This window comes from Limulus polyphemus, unplaced genomic scaffold, assembly GCF_000517525.1.
Source record: "Limulus polyphemus unplaced genomic scaffold, Limulus_polyphemus-2.1.2 Scaffold2846, whole genome shotgun sequence".
In the NCBI taxonomy this organism is placed as follows: domain Eukaryota; kingdom Metazoa; phylum Arthropoda; class Merostomata; order Xiphosura; family Limulidae; genus Limulus; species Limulus polyphemus.
In genome coordinates, this window is record NW_013668456.1 from 126,686 (window position 1) to 133,207 (window position 6,522).

A 6,522-nucleotide genomic window follows, 5' to 3' on the forward strand; every position below is an offset into this window, starting at 1 on the left:
AGAAACAACCTTTTAAAATTTTAGTAAAATATTATGGGTATCACTACTTCAAACAGTCTGAATTTGGAATTTTTCCAACTTTTATAAAAGAATTGTAGTCAATTTCATTTGCTGATTGCATGAAATATTTTTGGCTAAAAAAAAAATTCTGTTTTGTGGTTCTTTTCGTTATCATATTTGAATTTTTTGTTAGAAAGGATTTATTGAACTAGGCCCTGTGTGATGGTTTAGATCTTGTAGTATCAAATGAAAGTTACTGTGTTAAATTAACGTTCAGTTACAGTTTGCTATTACGGTACTTTGAGTTGCTAAAAAAAGTGCCTAGAGGGTTAATTTTTAGCTCAATTGGTAGAGCAATCTCCTGGTGTGTGTGAGAGGTCTTGGGTTTGAATCCAAGCCAAGGAAATAATAAAAATTGACACTATATTTCTGTGATATATAAGAGATTACTGTATTAGTCACTAGATATTTTATGCAGAGATATACATATTATGCTAGTTTTAAAGAAGCATTCAGTTTCAATATGCTACTTTTGGGTGATATTGGTAACTGATATTTTATGTAGATATACTTATTATGATAGTTTTAGAGTGAAATTCAGTTTTAATTCACTATATTCATGTGATATCAAGAGATGAGTGTATTGATAACTGGATATTTTATGTAGAGATATACTTATTATTTTATGTCGAGATATACTTATTATTTTATGTAGAGATATACTTATTATTTTATGTAGAATATACTTATTATTTTATGTAGAGATATACTTATTATTATATGTAGAGATATACTTATTATTTTATGTAGAGATATACTTATTATTTTATGTAGAGATATACTTATTATTATATTTTTTAGAGTAACTTTTGAGTTTCAATTTACCATATTCATGTGATATCAAGAGATGAATTGAGGAAAAACAAGACAATTGTATGTTTCACAAATACCTCATTTACTACGACCATGCTTTCGCCAGTAAAGGCATCATCGGGTACAGGCGGAACTGTGGTCGTAGTGCCAGTAAAGGCATCATCGGGTACAGGCGGAACTGTGGTCGTAGTGCCAGTAAAGGCATCATCGGGTACAGGCGGAACTGTGGTCGTAGTGCCAGTAAAGGCATCATCGGGTACAGGCGGAACTGTGGTCGTAGTGCCAGTAAAGGCATCATCGGGTACAGGCGGAACTGTGGTCGTAGTGCCAGTAAAGGCATCATCGGGTACAGGCGGAACTGTGGTCGTAGTGCCAGTAAAGGCATTATCGGGTACAGGCGGAACTGTGGTCCTAGTAAAACGCGAAGTACTAGTCAAACGTACAATTTTTTGTTTCTCCAAGTTCTGACGGTTTCAAGTATCAATTGTATAAAGAGATGAATGTATTAGTAACTGGATGTTTGATGTAGATATACTTATTATACTGATTTTAGAGTGACATTCAGTTTTAATTTACTTGTGAGATCAAGAAACGTGTGTATTCATAACTAGATATTTTATGTAGATATAATTATTATGATAGTTTTAGAGTGCCAATCAGCTTCAATATATGATATTCATATGATACCAAGAGACAAGGGCACCTGCAGAAAAAATAATAGCAAAATTCAAATACCTTATGATTTTCCAATAACATAGAAGAAGAATTTAACATATCAAGTAATTTTTTTTGTCTTTTTGAAAATCCAGGGGGGGAGCAGTGTTCCCCCCTTCCATGCTAAGAGATGAGTGTATTGGTAACTGGATATTTTATATTGATATACTTATGATATTTTTAGAGTGCCATTCAGTTTCAGTTTATGATCAAGAGATGAGTGTATCAGTAACTGGATATTTTATGGCAACTGGTAGTATATTCATGTTAATACTACTTTCTTTAAAGTGAGGGGGAGAGAGAGAAATATATTGTGATTTGATTACGAAAGTGATTTGAAGTTGAAAGTAACTGCTAGAATGTACGTATTATTTATTTTGGAACAAAATGCATATTACTTAGTTAAAGGTGGATTATTTAATTGATTATAATCATCCATTACCGATAATGGGTTAGAAAAATGGTATCTCATTGTCTTGTTGGGGGACTTTATGCTTTGTAAATAAATAATAAGTGGGGGCTTTTGTTTTTACTCTCTTTCAAACTTATCACATGTGATTTAGAAATTGTTGTTTGTTCTAAATACGATTTGATAGGCAATAACGTAGACCTAAGTGAAACATACAGCAAAATAAATGTTCTGAAATCTGATGATCGTTTTCTTAACTTTACATTAGTCAAACAATGATACGGGTTGAAATTACTTAATAACAGTGTACAAAACAAAAAATCCTTACCCATACCATTGTAACTGACCACTTGTCTCATTAAGATAGGTGCTATACATCCACCCCAAATTTTTTATTTTGGTTATGCAGTATGTTGTGTAAATAATTGCAGGGGCATAAATTACCATCTTTTAGTGAACACCCAATCCTCCCATTTTTGCCACCTATATGGTGTATGTAAGTTATTGTTCTTACATCCGATATTTTTTTTAATTGGAAGAAAACAACAATAAAGAATGTAGTGTAAGAAAAACACATTTATTATCATACATGCACATATAAACAGAGTAGACCACAACAATATCCCTTCGTGAAATGCTATTCTGTTGTATTTCATGTGGCTTTTTTATATGGGAATGTATGTTTATATGATAGGGTCAAACACAGTCCAATATATAGTATGCTGGACTGTGGATCTAAGGTTCCATGTTTCACACCCCACTATTAATAAAAAAAAAAAGTGTCAAAATTTTGGTCCATGGGTACATTATTCGTCATTCGATTAAGAGTAGCCCACAAATTTGTGGTAGGTAGTGTTGATTAGCTATCACTTTAAAATTTAGATTGGCTAGTACACAGAGATCTGAAGTAGCTTTGTGCGAAATTCAACAAACCACAACAACAATTGGTAATGTTAGATGAACTCGGTTATTATCTCATTACAGCTATTGATAAGGTTCATGTTGATCCCTCCTGCTTTTGATCACATTTTCTAAATTATTTACACACCAAATTGTTTTTGGATCCATGAATTTGTTGGTTACAAAGTCACTAATAACACAAAATATCATCATTATTCCAAATCTACTCATTTCTGATAGTATTTCCTGCATATTTTACATACAAAATTAGTGACTTTAATCAAATTTTCAGTCAGTTATTCACACTGGCTATTATGACAGGTAAAAACAAAATTACTATATATATAATACAATAAAGTAAATACTGCTGGTAATGAAGGGAATAAAAACAAATTGGTCATTTCAGCATTATTTACGAAGGAAGGTTTGCTGTTTTATTATTTGGGTCTACCCTGTATATGAAGGCTGTTTTACCACAAACAAGCATAAATGTTTCTTTTGAATTTCGTGCAAAGCTACACGAGGGCTATCTGCGCTAGCCGTCCCTTATTTAGCAGTGTAAGACTAGAGGGAAGGCAGCTAGTCACCACCGTCAACTCTTGGGCTACTCTTTTACCAACGAATAGTGGGATTGACCGTCACATTATAATGCCCCCACGGCTGAAAGGGGGAGCATGTTTGGTGTGATGGGGATTCGAACCCGCAGCGAGTCAAACACCCTAACCACCTGGCCATGCCGGGCTAACAAGCATAATAGTTGAACAACAAATCTCGGAGTCAACAGGACCATGTACTGTATTCCATATCCAGAAATTCCTCAACTTTCTTGCAAACTTTACATAATATGCAATGTCACATGAAAAATACTGTGGTGTTAGTCAAAGGAATTTGAGGAGAGACAATGATTTTTTTTTTAGTAGATGGAAAAAAATTTTTGCTAAACTTTGTCCGAGTATAAAGTATCAATAGAGATTGTCATGAAGTTGGTAATCATCAGGAACTGTAAGGACAACCAGCAGATTTTATGTCGAGTATAAAATTCAAAGATTAATCGCAAGTGTAAAGTAACAAAACGACAAGATACCAATTGCAGAGAAAGCAAACTGTAAAAAAAGAACAATTTCAATTGGTATTCATAAATTTGCCAAATGGCCAAAGAGAAAAGCATGACCACCTACAGATCAGGTACGTTTACAGAATCACTGGAATAGGTAGACAACCATGACCATAGTGGTAATAATAGTACTTTGAGGAGATAGAAAACCATTACATCCAAAGCAAGAAATTTTCAGATCCATATATTTTATTCCAATTTTTTTGGATTTCTATGTCTCATATGGACCCTAATTTATTACCAATAATTACACAATTGGCTCCAAGATTTATTATATCACAAAACAGTCTTATGAGCATAAAAAAAGAACAATGTTTTAAAAATAGCAGTGATCAGTATTTTAGTACATAATATTTTGTCTTTGGTTTACATTAGACTCTAGGTTACTATGGTCTTTTTCCAGCTCCTGAACTCTCCTCAAAATATGTCAGATGAAGCCCTCTAAATGGAGGCTCAAGGATAACCCATGGTTTGTACTTCTGCCTATACTCTAATTGAGTTTGTCGTACAAAATCAGACCGGATATAAGTGCTCAAATTCACAATCTTTATTTAGCAAAAAAGGGCAAGTGTTTCTAGTAGATGTGTAGAACTGGTAAGAGATATGTGAAAACTTTGATAGTTTCTCCTACTAGTTCAATGTGCACCCCCCTTGTAAATTACACTAAAATCACGTTAGGTTAAAATAAAATTAATGAAACTGCTTAAACTATAATATAATCTTCAAAAACCATACCTTCCTCGGAAGTTAAGATCTATGTTAAAATTATAATCTACTGTAAAACCAGCTCACAAATGGATTATCTTCAAAGTGAAACAAATGTTAAGTTAAAATTCGTGAAAGCTCTCTAAATCAGTAAGTGGAGTCTACGATATTAGAGAAGATTTTGAAATCTAGTCTAAATAAGATACATTAATATTGTACTAATAATACACAAAGCTGGATTTGCATAAGGCTGTGTGTGTTTACAAATTGCAGTGTATTGTAAGCTCGCGTTGCAGCTCGTATTTCCTATCTATCAAACACTTTGAGAACAAAAAACAAGTGCCTTTCACAACATTACTGATTAGCTCTCTCGTAAGTGGACATAGATAACAACTAATTAGTAAATACACGTGCCGTGCGCACTAGCAGAAGGGAAAGTTTAATAACTTACTTCAGCACCCCACTGCGTCTAAACTATGAACGCTGAAAAATACAATAATTAAATAGATAAATAAAATTAGGCCTCCCAGTGACTCAGCGGTAAAATCTGAAGACTTATAATGCTAAAAAAAGTGTTTTTTTATATCTATGGTAGGCACAGCAGAGATAGGTCATTGTGTAGCTTTGCGCTCAACAACAAATACACTGAAATCTGCTTTCTGTTTGCAAATATGAAATATAAGCATATATTTTATCTTTTGAACAAATTGTAATGAGCATGTGAATCTACTACTAGTTTAAATAAGAAATATCAGAAGAGTCGTTAGTAATTAAGTTTTACACTGAATAATATTCAACGTGTAACATATGGTTAATGTAACAGATTGGGAATTAATTTAAATTAAAGAAGATGCCTATCATTAAAACTAGTAATAAATATACGTAGAAAGCTAAGATTAAACTGATTTTTTTTCACATGTACCAAATATCCAATTTGATTTTTAATTTGGAACAAACCGATATTCCAGACAGCTCTGTCCTTCAATGGTAGGTCAGCTGATATCTCAAGGTTACAACCTCCCTTACGTTTGAATGAGAATGACCAACACGTCAGTAGCGCTAGTAATTCTGTGCAAATACGATGTTACCTGTGGAACATTAAGCATAAACAATCTCGTACAAGTGGGAGAGAAACATCTCTAAGAAAGTACACGTATACACTGTTTTTGTTGTAATAAAGATTATTCGCATTTATTTTATGCTGTGTCCAGTCTTTTTATTTCATTCTTAAGAACTCAGTCAGTTTCACAGAAATGTAGAATCACTCTGTAATATGTAACTTGTTGATTCTCATGTTATTTAGTGAACTAATCCAATAGTTCAAAGGATAATCAATTGGACCTAAATATACTACAGTTTAATGAAAAAATAAATTATTAATATAACTGAAACTTTTAAAGTAACTCATAATATCTGTAAGAGTAAAAAAAAAAGGATAATAGGCAGTTTTGTTAAACAACAAAAATGAGACTAAAAAGCAAGTTTGAGCTAAAAATATATGAATAAAAAAACGTATTAATTATATTTTATACTAGCTGGAGTACTCGTCCCATGGATGGAAGTTATGATTAATGAAAGGGCATGAAAAGTTGCTGCCCATATATGTAATTGTAAAAAACGCCCATAAAAACTGTAAAACACAAAATGTGAAACCGCAAATTTGCATGCATCTCCGCATACAAATCTTCATACTAAATTTGGTGAATATTCATCAACAGTTGACGAAGTAGTGGTAAAAAAACGCAAAACTGAAGATTTGTATATATCTCCCCATGGACCCAATGAACCTCCATATCAAATTTGGTAG